The following is a 16521-nucleotide window of genomic DNA, read 5'->3' as shown; positions in this document are numbered from 1 at the left end:
TCCTCCAGACCCACCAGAGTAGCCTACCGCAACTCCTTCCTTGTCCCTAAATTTAAACTCTCCAAAGTAAGGGGCAATAGTTTCCCCATAAAAGCTGCCCATCTCTGGAACTCCCTGCCTCCTGCAATCCGAGAAGATCAGCCTTATCAGAACTTCAGATCCAAATGTACCATCTGGCTCAAATCTTCCGACATCTAACCCTGCCTGCCTGCCTTGTGTCCACTTGCTGTAAATCACCTTAATGCCAATAGCAGCGTGTAATGTAGAATTTCTTGTCGACTTCTTACCTATGACTATTCCTGTGTACTTATGTATGTGTATTGTTAATTTATCTGTGTGTAACTAAGCTGAGAACTTTCTTGTAACCTGTGTGCCCTGATACCCTCGGGTCTGGAGCGCTTTACAAATGATTCAACAAACAAACAAACAAACAAACAAACAAACAAACATTCCCATCCATTGTAGAATGGCACTATATGATTGGCTTTGAGCAGCGCACTGCCATGCAGTGAATACGAATTTCACAGTAGCAGTAGCGCAACTTGGTGGATTGCCAGCAGAATCGCTCTTTACTTACTTAAAGACCCCAGCTAACAGGACAAATAATGTATATGCAAGTCTCCTAGTGAGGGGAGATTTAGACACCATTCAGTCTCGCCCATACCAGTATCCGGAATTGGCTTTAACAAATACAAATCATGTCAACTGGCTTGGAAGTAATCTAGTTTACCCACAAACAGGTGCAAGGCATGGCCCGTTAGCTACACCCAATCTGTCACTAGAATTCTTGGCCCGGTTTCATCCAAACCATGGAGGTCCGAATTTTCAGGCTGACTACCAATTGTTAGCCACCCACTTTGATACAGTGCGCAACATTCTGCTGCAATATACAGCTCAGCAGGGTATAGCACCCGCGCAGCAACCTCAAGGACAGCGGGATGCAGGTAGGGTACAACTCCAGACATTGAGAATAATATTAGGATCTTGCCATCCAAGAATAAAGACATTCCCAAGTGGTATTCAGAAAAATGAGGACAATTGCAAGCCGCCTATCCACAAGTCACTCCCCAGCACATACATAGGGGCCTAGCTATGTTTCTTCCATCTGGCTGCACTTCACCTCTAGCGAGCTGTGACAGCTGGATCTCAATCTATAGCTGGCTTTATTTACAACTGATAGGCACACTGATACTAGCTGACATCATGGGAACACAGGGCGCAGCCACAGCCATGAATTTAGGCTTGTCTATAGCATCTAACAATTATCAAATGGTTGAGAGCATAATCCTACCCTTACTAAAAGGAGAGCCTGCAAGGTTAGAAGCCCATAGAACATTGTCCCAATTAAATGAGCAAGAAAAAAGGGAGCAATTTGGGGACATAGTGACATCCACCTATCAATTGCTGGGCAGGGATCACTTGGGTAGAAGACCTGCAGAGACACAGAAAAAGGGTAACGAAGATCTTAAACCAGATAAAGAAACACACCATGAAGAAGTCCCTCGAAAGGACAAGGATCGTTCCATGCTAAAAAAGGCAACAACCCACAGAGGCAGCAATTGTGACTCATAGAGGCAGAAAAATATCCTGAGAATCGGCCTAAAAATGAGAGAACTACAGGAGATAGACAGGCCACGCAGTGGCAAGGGAACCACAGGGGTAGACAATCATGGGGTAAGCCTGGGGGACAGGCCCATTTCAGACCTGCTGACTATGATTTTAGAGATAGGAACCACATGTAAAAGTCCACAGAAGTACAGCACTGATGAGAGTCCGTCTCCTTCCCAACAGGCACAGACGCCAGACTGTTCTAAGGCTGAGAGGAAGGAAGTGAAGGTTGAGAAAAAACACACGGCAGCCCTACAGGTTTCACAGAATGCAGAGTCCACGCACTCATCGCATCGTCCCTAACACTAAGCAAAACACAGATTGGATTGAGGTCCTATTAGACTCTGGGTCTGAAATTTCCATATTTGAATGCAGCCACAAGGCACTATTGGAGCACACAGAAATGCGCAGGTTACTACACCCACTGGGCAGACATTAGCACATAATGAAGTGTATTTTGAAACCATTCAGCTAGAAGGCGAACATTCCAAAAAGATTGAAGCACTATTTTGGCCACAGTTACGCATTCAACATAAAGGGCAGTTAGCATTTCAAGATTGGCCACCATTGTATGTAAGGCAAGCACCAAGGGGTGAGGAAGTGGTCATGCCTGCTTTTTCAAACGAAGTGAGTGGGCAACTGATGCAAAAATATGCAAGAAAATGGTCAGCGCTGGCAGCGGTGCAGCTGTTTAAAAATCATGTAGGGCATGATAAAGAATGTCCAGCACATGTGATTCCATTACTGAAACCACCCCCGCCACAAAGGCAATATCCAGTTAATCTACAGGCAGTTGCCCACATGCAAACCATAGTAGACCAGCTAATGGACCAGGGGGTAATCATAAAGCAAGCTAGCCCACATAACAGTCCAGTGCTCCCAGTTTAAGAACCTGATGGTACCTACTGTTTTATTGTAGATTTTCGAATACACATTGTAAGACAGAGGCAGTCGAGAACCAGCACAGTTCTGGATTGCTAGCTAACTTACACAGATGTAAATATAAAACAAACCTTGATCTAGGCAATGGGTATTTCACACAACCTTTAAGTGTAGAAAGCCAGAAATACACTGCATTTACGTTTAAGGGAACACATTTCCAGTTCACTAGAATAATGCAGGGGTATAAAAATTCACCTAGTACATTCTCATGTAGAATACAGAGCTTATTCGCAGACATTCCTAAAAAAATCAAGAATAGCTCATTTTGAGGTTACCATTCTAGAATTCACTCTTTCAGAGGAGGGCAGAGGCTTGTCAGCAGATTTTCTTGAGAAGTGTGCCAATATAAGACCACCTACCATGCTTTGGTAGTTACAGGCTTTTCTAGGACGGTTACATGTTGGCAGATTGTATGTTTCTAATTTTACTGAGCTAGAAAAAACATTGTATGCTTTGATAAAACCAAATTTCAAGGCAGCTCACTGGCTGCCAGAACACACTCATATTCTGCATCAGGTATATTCATTAATGACTCACACTGGTCCTTAACAGGACAGGAATACAGATAAAGACTTAGAGATAAACCTTGTGGTGGGAGAAAATGCTTTCACGTACACAGTGTGCAATCTAGGGGAGACTAAACCAATTGCAAATAAGTCACATGTATATTCCACACCTGAGTTAAAATTTACACCTGAGGAGAAATTTCTGGCTTCAGTTAAGATGATTATTCAGAAAGAGAGACCTCTGGCAGAAAATAGAACCATACACATTAACACACATTTAGCTCAACTTCAAGCTGACACAAAAGCTAGCGTGCCAAATGCAAAGGCATTACACACCAGATGGATACAATGGTCAGCATCTCAACATGCTTCAGATGTAAAGTACCATTATAAAGCAGAATTGCAAAGACTGAGTGGATTGAGTTGGACAATGGACACAGAGCCAGACACCTCACGGCCTGACATGCCATTGTTTGATTTTTTCCAGGTAATATACTCCGATGGGTCGGCAATTCCAGCAGTGGGGACACGGTCTAAGTATGCTGCCACGTGCGCAGCAGTCGTAGGACACTTCACACATGAAGAAGCATTTATACACACTGATATTGCAACCAAGCACCTGGGAGACATGTCTGCCCACACTGCTGAATTGCATTGGTTACTTTGCGCCAAGCAGATTCAGGGAAGCCCACACTAGTAGTGTCAGATTCAGATTACATTGTCAGGGCTTATAATACTGATTTGCATTGGTGGATGCAAAATGACTTCAAAGACATTATGCATAAAACAATTGCTTGCAGGCAACTCTGGAAGCAGGTTTGGGATCTTAAACAGACTTGCCCTTTGCTATGGGTGATGTACACACAAGAACATACCAAAGGACACATTCATAGCACTGGTAATGCATTGACAGATAAATATGCCAAAGCAAAGAGCACACAGTGAGAAAAACAATAGCAGCCATAACTCGCTCAGCGACTGCAATGGATGAGAAAAGGTTTCCCCAGTAATTATGTTTATGACAATGAAAATAACAGAGCAATAGTCACCATTCCTATAAAAAAGGGGATCCTATTAAAAAATGAATCCCTAATAGAGCAGACAGGGAAAAGCTGATTGCAGCCACACACGCTGGATGTACATCTGCCCATTTTGGGGTGAGTGCAACTGCACAGCTGCTCCTTGACCGTTGCTGGTGGCCAGGGCTTCGACAGCAGGTGAAAATATATATAGCAAACTGTGACACATGTTTAAAGACAACTGTGGACCACAGCAAAAAACCTAAGGAGGTTCCTTTGAGAAAGGCAGCCTCACACTTTGAGATCCAATATATGGATCATATAGGCCCACTACCAGCAGTGAATAAGTACAAGTACATTCTAGTAATAGTGGATTCTTGCACTAGGTTTACCTGTATGATTCCTCAAAAGAAGGCAGACTGCAAACCAGTCATTCAGGCACTTAGGGATGTAGTAGCGATGACCACAACCAAAACGCTCCATGCTGACAATGGTCCTGCTTTTTCGGGGCAGGCCCTGAAAAAGGCTTGGAAGCATGGGGAACAGAGTTGCAATTCTCGAACCCATTTCCACCTCAAACGAACAGGGTTGTGGAGAAAGCCAATCAGACCATAAAAGTAAGCCTGAATAAATGCATTTTGTCACTGGGAGGTAACTGGTTAGACCATGTGCCCTTAGTAATCAGGAGTGTGAATAATTTACCACGCCAGTCTCTATGCAACAGTAAGACCCCATTTGAACTCTTGTTTGGGAGAAAAATGTATATGCCTGACCTGCATACTCTTCCCAGCCCCCTATCTAGGCACGAGCAACTGCTGGCGACAACGCTGCTGAGGAATCCGTCCAGGTGGAAGCTGCTGAGGCCGGTCCTGAGAATACTCTCAAAGCAGGAGATTGGGTCCTGGAAAGGATCCATGACAAGATTCCTTTTGGCCCATCTTACATACCAGCAGTGCAAGTAATCTGAGTGAAAGGTTCCAGAACTTCCATACTACACACACTACCATCTAAAAGAGGCACTAGGCAAGCTTCTGTGGACCACCTAAAACCTGTGCCAGATGGTTACCGCAATGTTTCCAAGGAATCTTCCTCTTCCAAGTGAGGAGCCCATGGAAGATGAGGAAATGGAGATCCGGCAAATGATGATGATAGGTGTTCAAGATGAGGAAGAATATGCCAATCTTGATTACACGTCCACAATTCAGGAAAGTACTGCAAGTCTGCCAATATGAAAACAGAAAGCCTTTCTAGTTGCTAAAGTACTGAAAGAATTCTTTTGGACGCACTTTCTGAAACTTTTTTATTAAATGCTGGCAGTGTATTTTCTCCTACTGTGGATTAGCCTCTTTTTATTCTTCATCTTACTTACTTCTGGGCATTTTCTGAGCAAGGTTTCCACTCCTCCTGTAAGCAAAGAAGTTGTTCTAAAGCCTTTAAGTTCTTCACACATGTTAGAGAATGAGAGCTCCATGAACCAGGAACTCCAGCCTCAATACAAATGTTTCCTCTCACTATGGGTCACGTATGGATGCCATCGTTCAAGACATATAATGGCCCAGAAACACAGCTATAAGTTCACACCTTTTTTGTCATTGATGAATCCAGACTGTTTGCACCCAATAACCCTGGTTCCCACCCCCCCATTTACCACCTCAGGTTCATTTTAATAGTCACATTGTCAAATGGCATTCTCTCACTTGTCTCATCGTTGCAATTAGCTGGTGCACTTCGGATTACAATATTATCCTATTGCGGACATTGCTCACAAATCAATTAGAGTCCTATTACATATTGACAGCTTTGCACACATTATATCAGATAACATATTTGTAGCGAAACTCGGTCCATTCCATGTCGATGGAAGTACGATCCCCATGGACGGCTGCAGTTAAGTTGTCCATTCGGTATATGTTTTGACTTACATTGATCCATTCAGTCTTTTTTGGGAGAGTTTCCCTTTCCAAGAGGTAGTGCGGCATGTTCTGGCGGCCAAGAGCAGGCCGTAGATCATTCTTGGCTAGTTCTACCAGACCATACAAAATCATAAGCGGTAATTGCTCCCTTTCCTCCCCATCCAGCTCTTTGATCCAGCTAAGGACTTCATCCCAGTATGCCTGTACAGCCGTGCACCCCCACCACATGTGCCAGTTATCAGCTTTATTACCGCTCCCACACCAACAATAAGGGCTTGCTCCTTGATACATCTTAGCAAGTTTGGCCGGGTCGTATTGCCATCTGTAAAGTAGTTTAATACTGTGTAATTTGTACTGACATGCTATGGATGTGTGAGCAGTTCTCCTACATATTTTGAGCCAAGTTTCTGGGGAAAGATTCCGTCCCAAGCCAGCTTCCCATTTAGTTTTCAATTTATAGGATGGGGATTTATTCACTTCTAATAGGGCTGTATACATAGCACTTACTAGTGTCTAGGATTTTTTCAAACGGAGTGAGTGCTCTCTGTAGTTTGTCTTTCCAGATTTCTCTGGTCATAACCCCTTTTAATTGTAGATAATGGAATATTGAGAGTGGGCCTATCCCAAGTGCCTCTTCAAGCTCTTGTATGGTTATAAAGGTGTCATTTTTCCATAGTTGTCCCGCTCTTTCCAGCCCGCCTTCGAACCAGGTTTGGAACCTTTCTGGATTCGGGATAGCATCTCGGAAGCCCGGTACCCACAAGTGTCCCAGGGGTGAAGGCCATGTTGTGATCCCTTTCATCCCTTCGCCCGTCTCCACACAGACCACAGGGTCTTGAGTATGGGGTGCTCTCTTATCCTCCTGAATAATTTTGTTCTAGGTACCCATAACCATTCCCCAACATTGGAGGGATGGAGATGGTGGTTGTCCAAGCCGACCCACTGTAAATCTGCACATTGTCTAAGGTGCGGAATCAAAATTCTCAGTTGAGCGGCCCTATAGTACAGCTGTATATCCGGGAGGCCGACCCCACCACTGTCCTTGCGGAGGTGAAGTAGCGCTCTGGGGACTCTGGGATTTTTATTTATTCTGCCATAAGAAGTCTGGTGGCGTTCAACAGACCCATCCATGAAATTGTGAGTTTAGATCATCTCTCGATATCCTTTTCTATCACCGACATCAGAGGGGGGAAGTTTGCCTCATATAGGTCTTTCAGCTCTCTGGTGACATTAATGGGCAGGTATCGCAGTGTGTTTAGGCACATTTTCATACCCAGAAGTGTGAAACGTTCCACCTCGGCATCCCTGCTTTTGTCTATCAGGAGATGGACCGTTTTCCTGGTATTTATTTTGAGTCCCGCTAGACGGCCATATTTTTCTATTATCTCTATTGCTGCTGGGATGGACTTTAGGGGGTTTGTTACGTGTAGGAGTATGTCATCAGCATATAGGCCCAATTTATATTCTTGTTCCCCAACTGTAATTCCCTCCACCCTTATATCCTGTCTGAGCTTCTGGGCAAGCGGTTCTAGTGAAAGGACAAAGAGTATCACAGACAACGGGCAGCCCTGCCGTCTTCTTCTTTTCAATTCAAACCACCTGGAATAGCCTCCATTCACCGCTACAGAGGTTCTCGGGGATGAGTATATCGCTTTAATACCTCGGCGGAGCCTTGGTCCCAGGCCTATTCCTATGAGAACCCTGTCCAGAAAGTCCCAGGCCACCCTGTTGAATGCCTTCTCAGCGTCTATCAAAAGGAGTGTAGGGTTGCATATTGCCTTCTGCGCTTTGTTTATCAGGTGGAGCTTTTTTTTTCATTGTGTCCGCCCCTTGTTGTCCCGTTAGAAAGCCCACTTGGTTGGGGTGTATCAGTCTTGACACATGTAGCTCCAATCTGGCCACTATGCCTCTAGCATATATTTTAGCATCAATATTGAGGCGTGATATGGGGCGATATGAGCCACAATTTCTAGGATCCCTACCCTCTTTTGATATTACTCTAAGGAGGGCCTGTGCGAATGATGGGGGCGCCTTTCCTGTTTCCAGGACATCGTTAAAAAGGGTCACTGTGAAGGGGGTGAGGAGCATGGAAAATGTTTTAAAGAATCCTGGGTTGAAGCCGTCATCCCCAGGAGCCTTCCCTATCTTAAGACGTTTGATGGCGTTCTGTACCTCATCCCCTGTGATAGGTGTGTCAAGAGCCTCTGCTTCTACTTTGGATAGTTAGGGGATGTATGACTCATTGAGGTAGTCGTCGATGCTCTGTGTGGGTGGAAATGGGTCATTAGTATATACATTTTCATAGAAGGCCGCAAATGCCTCTAGAATCCCTTCTGCAGTGGTTTCCATTGTGTTTGAATGGGTAAGGTCTGTCCTCTCTATTGTGTCAACCCACCTCTCCGATCTCTGTTTGAACAGTCGGGCCACCAGAATGGCGTCAGCCTTATCCCCCTTTTCATAGAATTTCTGTTTAAAGAATTGCAGGTTCTGAGCTATTAACCCCACTTCGAGCGCCTCAGCTCTTCCCTAAACTCTTTGGCTTCGGAGAGACCTGTCGTCAGGGGAGGTCTGCGTGAGCTTCTCGGCTGTACCTATCCGCTCTCTGAGGTTCTTTTCTATGAGAGAGCGTTCTCTTTTCTTCCGGGCCCCTTCTCTGTTGAGGACACCCCTCCACGTGACCTTGGCTGCCTCACAGACCGATACTTTTGTAATTTCTCCTGTGTCATTCGTAATAAATAATTGTTTAATCTCAGTCTCTATCTCCTCCCTAAAGACTGAGTCTTTCCACAGGGATTCATTGCATCTCCATTTGGAATTCCGGGATGCAAGACCCTCCCAATCCAGGTCTGCTGAGACCATATCATGGTCTGACCATGTGATGGGGTGGATGTCTGTGGCAAAAAGTATTTCTAACAGGCCACCCGAGATGAATATATAATCGATTCTTGTGAAAGTGCCGTGTGGGGTTGAGTGGAAAGTGAAGCCTATGTCTAGTGGGTGGAGATACCTCCAACTATCATTGAGGCCGTATAACTCTAGGGTCGTTTTGATTTCAGCTTCTACTTGTATCTGAGGTGGGTTCTGCACATCATCTCATGTTTGCCTATCTAGTGTCCTGTTCATCCAAGTGTTAAAATTGCCCCCAAGGACTAGGTGGCCTTGTGCCATGCCAATTATTTTCTCTGTGGTTCTGTGGAGGAAACTCTTCTGGCCCTGGTTGGGTGCGTAAATGGTTGCAAGGGTGATATTCGTGTTTTTTATGGATACTGTAATCAGTAGTGCCCTTCCCTCTACATCTGCCCAGGATTTCGTAACAGCCATCCAGAGCCCCTTTCGTATTAGTATTTGCACTCCCGCCTTTTCAAGAATACCAGAGCTCCAGTGTGTACCACCCATAAGGCTGATGGGGATTTTCCTCTCACAGCCTCTTTGATATCGGGTCTCCTGTAGAAATAGGATGTCGATGTTAGACCTCCGGAATTCTCTGGCAACCAAAGATCTCTTGGTAGGTGAATTTAGGCACTTAATATTTAGTGTGCATATGCGAAGTGAATTCAATTTGCGGGTCCCTGTTGTTGCCGCCATATGTAGTGTGTATATGAATCGTGCGTGCGTGTGCACCAGCTGTGCTCATCGGGTGTAGGGGACATGCCCAAACTATCTGTTGTTGCTCTAACCATGTCGGTCTGCAGGGGGATTGTTGTCGCTCCCCCTTTGTTTACCCTTATGTGTCCTCTGTATACACTCCCCCCACCCTCCCAAACCCCTGATTCCTTGAGGCGCCCAGTCTCTCCCAGTTCTAATCACCAGGTGAGTCTGAGCCACTCCTTCCCTTTAAATCACATTATCGGGTGACCCCTGTGCTTCAACTACTCATGTACAAATGAACCACAACAGTATGAACTTCAAACATTTTGTTCAACAAACACAGCAACTATAGGTACCTCCTCCTGTTAGGGCCCTTATAATATGCATCTCAGTTTTTAGTATGCCCCAATGACGTAGGGAGTGATACCTCATTTACCAATGGCGACCCTTCCGGCTGGTCAGTCTGTGTAAGTATTCTCATCCATAATCAGCGCAGCAATAAGGTGACATATCCTCACGATGCGTTGGGCGAGGGTGTATTAAGTTTGAGGAATTTTCTGGTATTCTTCTTCTCTGCGATCTCTTGGTCTGCGATCCAGCAGTCTTTTCAGGTTGGGATTGACAGTCTGAGGCGTTCTCCTCACCCCCCAATAGCTCCCTTATGGCGTTGTTGATTTCTAAGTCTGTAATACGTTTATGCCTTTGACCGTCAAGTTCAAACATAATTGAAAACGAGTAGCCCCATCTGTATCGTGTTCCTTTTTCTTTGAGCCATTTGGTCAGTGGTAGGCACAGTCATCTCTTCGTAACGGTAAAGGACGAAAGATCTTGGAAAATGGTGATTAGCGCCGTGTCCAGCATTATAGCACCCCTCGTTCTCCCTTTCTCAAGAATTTTTTGCCTGTCGGGGTAGTTATGGAAGCAAACTAGGACATATCTCTGGCCTCCTGTCGGTCCACCAGCCCTGAGGAGCCTTTCAATTTTTCTGGCATCAATGGAAGCGTCATTAAAGAGCTGCTTCAGGACCTGGTGCATGGTGTTCTTCAAATCGCCTTCGGTCTCACCGTCTCTTTCTGGAATCCCAAAGAAACATAGGGTTGTTCCTCCTCTCTCGGTTTTCAAAGTTATCCATCTTCAGTACGTGGTCCGCCTCTCGGCGTTCTATTTCGCCCAGTTGGACGTCCATTTGTGTTTCAATGGTGTCGAGGAATGACTGGTTGTACTCCACCTCTGTGATCTTGTCCACTTTGTTTCCAATGTCGGTGTGCATGCCCCTTATTTCATCCATGAGTGAGACGACATCTCCCTTAGTGGCCATCGAATTTTGCATGTCTGCTGCCATTGTCGTCGTGGGGTCAGAAGAGTCACTGTTGTGAACTCCAGGGAATGCAAATCTGGCTAATCTGTTCTTACACTCCATGCGCTGCTGTGGCCTTCCCCACCAGGTTTGTCTCGGCCGCTGGGTGCTTATTGTGGTATTGCTGAATTGGTCGCCAGAAGGGTAAGGTCAGAGGGCACCTCGGATGTCTCAGCTGATAGATAAGTCATTTCAATCAAACCCAACAACATCTGTTATGACATCTCTGAGCACATAGAAGCCTTGTTGCAGCGCTTGATCATTAGAATCTGCAGCATGAAATCCTAGTTGTACTGCCTCACTTTCAGTTTGCAGGATTTGCATTATTGCGTGTGACCAAGTGTAAGTTTTTCCTGTTATGGATGCTTGTCCCACCTCACAAGGTACACTAGTGTCAGAGCTGGTGCAGGTAGCTGTTCTCATGACACGGCCACTTTGGGTGCGCTTCAGGCCAGCATCTAACTGCATGATAGCTGTCCAATTCTCTTCTTTTATGAAGTTATCTAGAGATTGTTTCACCTCACTCAGGTGATACTGTGAAAGAATTCCTTGGCACAGCTTCCCCATGGATATAGCTTGTGTCAGGGATGTGTTATGGGAGTTCCAAGCCCTATATGGGCCCACACTGAGTCCTGCTTTTCTTTTATTGCATTCATTAGCTTGAACCGCCCATAACACATGTCTCCCTGATGCATAAGTAACATGCTTGGTGTCATTGCCTTAAATTGCTTCTCTATAAAACGCACTCCAGAACTCACCTTCTGCCTTCTCCCACTCGGTGTAGAAACTCAAATTCCTATTACTGCAAGTGGTTTGGAACTGCGTATAATTTAAGAAATACATTAAATGTGGGAACCTAAATGCCATGTCTAACGTGTGACCCCCTTTATGATATGATATGATATGATATGATATGGCATTTGTAATGCACCTATACACAAGTGTTTCAAGGCGCGACGAGGCAAGGGACGGGGAACAAAGGGAGGACGGACAACGATCCTACTAGGCCAGGTGTCATTCAGATTGCGCAAGTGTGTGGAAAGGGGGCAGGGGCAGTGCAGTACATGGTACAGGAATAATTAGTAACAGCCATTTTAATTTGCCATATCTGTTGACCCCAAGTAGACCATAGAGGGACAGTTCCTCGCCATGTTTGTTCAGTCATGTTTGCAAAGTATTCTCTGTCAAAGATGACTGGATCTGCAACATACATGTGTTGTGCATTACGTGGCTCTGGAGGAAATTTATACTGGTTTTCAAACATGGAATCCTCTGCTTGGTATGGTCTTAATGAACTATATGGGAACTGTGCTTTGAATTCAGGACTATCAGTTTGAAAAGGCACTTCACAGTGTTCCCAGAATGCATATTTGGGCCACAGATTGTGCTCACATTTGACAAGTAAAAAGGCATTGTAATATCGCACATAACACACATGGGGCCCCATTTCATGGAGATCCTCTACATCATCAAACACATCAAATAATGCATTTTGTGCAAATGTCTGATGCCTAGTTCTTAACAGTTCTCTGTATGTTCTAGACACAGGGTTGGGGGATGGGGGGGTCAGGGGGAAAAATCAACGCATGATACAACAATGCAATATGCCCATGTTAACTCATGACACATCTTAAAACTGTTTATAACTCACGATTTAAATGTTGCACAACTTTTTGATGATGTTTGATGTACAATTTCAAAATCAATAAAAACTGAATTTAAAAAAAAGCGTGTGGAGGTGCGAAGCACTGAAGGTACATATCTCCAAGCACATTTCGCTGGTGTCAAACAGATTGCATCTCTGCTAGACTCCAAACATACGAGGCAGGAAGCCATGCACTCTCTGATTGACAGTTCAATACTGCCCTTTCTGCAGTGACAAAAGCAGCTACAAGTCTCCTGCATAAAAGGTTAATTGCCTTGGACACAGTCATTTGAACATTGACTTCGTCGAGTGCCTGGTACAGCTGGCTGTTGATAATACCTGGACTTTGTCTCATATTTTGTTGTAAACACTGAATTATGACAAGTCACAAAATGAAGGCACTTGAAGCAACCCGTCTCTGATACAGAACAGAGCTGTGCAGACGTCTCGGATAAGAGCAGTGTTCTCTTTTTCAAAAACATTTCATTTTGTAATTAATCAGGAAGAAATCTACGGTGTCAGCCATTGCTAAATGCAGAGTGTGTCACAAAGAATCATTGCTTGCAAAGAAGGTAGGAGTTGCGTCCTTGCCATTCACATTGGCACTGTGGCGCAATAGACTCTCCAGGACATTGTCTGTGCATAGAGACATTTGCAAAATTCAAAGGTACTTCAAAGGTACTTCCCACAGGTATTCTACTGTGAGTTCATTGAAATTCCCCCTGAAACCACACCTGATAATGGGGGCATGCCAGAGCAAGAGAAACTGCTCAGAAAACGACAAAAGCGACTATTGTCAAATGCATCCAATAACCCCAATGGCACAGCCAAGGAAGCACCTGGTCCCTCTGTCTCACAGCCGGACACAAATCAGCCACAAGATGATCAACGCATACTCGCAAACCCTGACCACCAGGCACCTAGTGGGGCAAGCACCACAAGTGATGGATTTCTCTGGTTCCAGAAATACATGGCACAAGGAAATAATGCCCAAAATGGTGCACTGTGATGACATGAGCATTCTGTTTTCCTCGCCTATGTGCTTCTTGACACACCTCAGGAAGAGACTTGCTGGTATTCCAGAGTTCAGAATACCTGAGATTCTAAAAATTTCACCCACACAAGCTTCTCAGTCAGAAATCAAAGAACTCAAGATATATCACATTCTACCTCAAGATCAAAGTTTAAGTGCAAAGCAAATATACGAATTGGATGACCTCCATGTGCTGATCTCTTTGAGTAACGAAGAAACTCACATATTGGTTTATTTTCAAGGACACTGATTCAAACTATTAACTGTTTATGCATGTGACAATGTGCTCAAAATCACACATTCCACAGCTCATTCGGTCAAAAAAACAGGGGCAAAACTTGGCTGCTAATTACTAATGGATTCTCAAACAATCCTTTGTCGTATTTTGAAGCTATTGCCAATAATGATTTTTCAATTAACCTATATACCTCACATTAAATACATACATTCATTCATGCATTCTTAGCTAGGTCCAGTTGCAATATAATGGACTCATGCTGAATACCTCAATGTTAGATACATGTACTCATTCATGCTGATGCTGGCAGGTAGTGAAATGTGATGCAGCCGTTGATATTTTTTTATTTGTGTATAGCACACAGTATATGCTTCTATGCACTCTGCAATTTATCAAGCAACTCATGTTGATTCTTGCATGCTACAGCTATGTGCTACAATATGAATGTATACATGGTTTTTCTTTTTGCCACCAATATAGGCAATCTGTAATTATAGCTCCCAGTAAGCGTATTAATGACTTCACAGAGCTACAGATCTTTAGTCAGTGTCAAACTGCCTTGATGGGGATATGTTATGATTTATGAATAATGCACGAACGATCTAAGACAGTTAAGTCACAGATCAAGCGACTTCTGTGATGGCAACAGCGAGAGGCCACTGATGTGCGTTGAACACAAAGTACACAGTTCCACATAAGGCAAGGCCTAGCGTCAAAAGACAGATGTAGACATTCGCTGTAGACGAGATATTGCAGTTAATAAATAATGCACGTGGGTTCAGCGAAGAACAAACGCATAGCCTGTTGCTTGACTCTAGCAGAAGGTGATGAACAGGACATGGTAGCTTCATTTTTCTAGCCACAGAATAGCAGCTTCCTGTCTTAAACGGCTAAGTTCAAGACATGCTTTTTCGCACCAGGCAGATCAGATAAGAAGCCAGGGGCAGGAAGCACTATACCAAAATACACACGGATGGTTGAACGTGTACACAGACAAGTGTCCTTCTTCACCTCTTCAGAAACTCCTTTAATATGATGGGGTTTAAAGTGGTCTAGGAACAAATGACATGCTTTGCTCCTGTCCCCAGCAGAAGCACATTCACTCCAAGGGAAATAGCCAAAAGTCAAAGATAGCCCCTGTCTCTCGATTTTGTACATAGGTACATCATGTGTGCAATGCAAAGCAAAGCGCAGGAGCAGGTTCAAGCTCTAGACTAACTTTCCAGGCCGAGGAAATGACACACACATTTTAGGAAGACCAAGTCCCGCTTTAATATAAAAAGCACAGTCTGACAGGGTAACAGAACACACAGCTCAGCAGAAGAAACCGCGGGGGCTTGGGAGGATACATCCATTGCAGGTCCCCGAGCAGAAGGCACGAACCGGGGGGTGAAAATGCCGATCAATAGGAAGTCGTGGTCGATTTGCATGCAGCCCAGCGAGGCCTGAAAGAGTGAGTTTGAATGTGGAAGTTGAACCGTATGAATTTTCTGAGACTAAAGGCAGGTTTTATTATGTTACACCACTCTTGATCATACCATAGCTTAGTGTAGACCAACATAACATAAACTCCATGTTGCTCAAGATGGTTTCTTAAAATATTGAATTGTAATTGTTCTTTATTAAATGTAAATCATGCTTTTAGCGTATGCAATAACGCTCTTCGCATATGCTATGTTATAATTGCTGCTTCCATAGCAGGTCTAATGAGAATTAGAACTGGTAGGAAACAGAAGGGATATTAAATATATTAACGTGCTACCTTCAAGTGTCAGTTTCATATTTCTGAGTAATGCTTCATAATGAGGTCTCTCTGAGTCCAAACGAACTACCCAACATTTTTTCCTGGCTGTATTATGTCAAGTATGTCAAGGGGGGCGAACACTCAAGGAAACAGTCCTAGCGCTAGACTAAACTCCTAGGGGACTCCCTTGCCATAGAATACGACATTTGATTCCCTGCCCACTTCACACAGCCCTATTTTGAGGTGGATGGAGGGGGGCAGAAATCACGCCATATAGAGGCAATTCTGTCAGTCCTTTCACTGTTCTGCCTCTTAAGCATTCTTTGAAGAGTTAACAAACAACTCCCAATGTTTCGAACGTTCTTGTCGTGCAGAACACACAGTTAGTTTGTTGATTAATGCCTTCTTTTATGTTTTTCAGGTTCAGCGAGGTGGCATCAGCTGAACGTTGTTGTGAGGGATGGTGCTGGTGCCACGAGCGTTCTCAAAAGGGTGTCAGGATCTGTGGAGCATCATACAGGTAAGCGGGTCTAAGCGGGGGGTTTGGGTGAAGGCTGAGTCTGTCGTAGTGACGCTTACTTGTTTCTTTCAGAGGCTGAAGAATGTAGCTGGAATCCGCTGCGCCCGCTGTGCGGCGAGTATGCAGAATGCAGCTACGGATAGTGACAGCTGCTGGTTGCCGATGCCGGTGGCCACGTGCTGGACTGCAGAGATTGGCGGAACCGAGCAGCAAGGGTTACGCTGACGGCACTATCAGCCGGAGAAAACCCTAAGCGCTGGGTGTGGCCCAGGGTGGGGCTTATAGAGCCCTGGGCTGCACCTAGTGCCACTAGACCATTAGTCCACCAGGGATCTTCATAATATGGATTTTCAGGGGCCATCTTGGTCCCAACTAGACATCCAATTCTGGCGGCCATCTTAGTGGAGG

The 16521-nt window shown here is 44.7% G+C and overlaps 1 protein-coding gene across 1 annotated transcript in view; it reads left to right on the top strand.

The window, feature by feature from the left end:
• The window catches only part of PIGW (phosphatidylinositol glycan anchor biosynthesis class W), a 439057-nt gene extending 422943 nt beyond the window's left edge, over positions 1-16114 (top strand). The window contains exon 4 of the transcript XR_011274571.1: positions 16015-16114. The gene's annotated coding sequence lies outside the window, so the exon portion shown is untranslated. The remainder of the gene's footprint in view (positions 1-16014) is intronic.
• Positions 16115-16521: the final 407 nt, after the last annotated feature.

This window comes from Ambystoma mexicanum, chromosome 9 (assembly GCF_040938575.1).
Source record: "Ambystoma mexicanum isolate Mex_15411 chromosome 9, UKY_AmexF1_1, whole genome shotgun sequence".
NCBI classification, from domain to species: Eukaryota; Metazoa; Chordata; class Amphibia; order Caudata; family Ambystomatidae; genus Ambystoma; species Ambystoma mexicanum.
Note: the sequence above shows the minus strand (reverse complement) of the source record. Positions and strands in the feature narration are given on the sequence as shown.